Source organism: Sinocyclocheilus anshuiensis, unplaced genomic scaffold (assembly GCF_001515605.1).
Source record: "Sinocyclocheilus anshuiensis isolate Anshui unplaced genomic scaffold, SAMN03320099.WGS_v1.1 scaffold940, whole genome shotgun sequence".
Taxonomy (NCBI): Eukaryota; Metazoa; Chordata; class Actinopteri; order Cypriniformes; family Cyprinidae; genus Sinocyclocheilus; species Sinocyclocheilus anshuiensis.
Window position 1 is genome coordinate 145,632 of NW_015549620.1, and position 340 is coordinate 145,971.

Sequence of the window (340 nt, forward strand, 5' to 3'; positions counted from 1 at the left end):
TCAATATCTGGCAACACTGCATCGCCGGCACTTAAACTGACAGTTATCAAAAGAGCCCATGGACATGTTATTGCTGACAGGATAGCACATTCGGTAAGGGAAACGCAAAAAATATCATGATATTATTATCATGATAACCTGTTTGCACATTCTTCTCTTCTACATTCCTGCTCATCTTAATATTTATTAATCCTACAGTATACTGTCCTGCGCATTTTATTTTATTCTTATTTTTTATCTTACTTTTTCCATACCTATATTTATATATAATTTTCTTGTGTTTGTATTCTTTAATAATTGCACTGTCCATGGAGCGGACCTGACTTACATTTCACTGCTG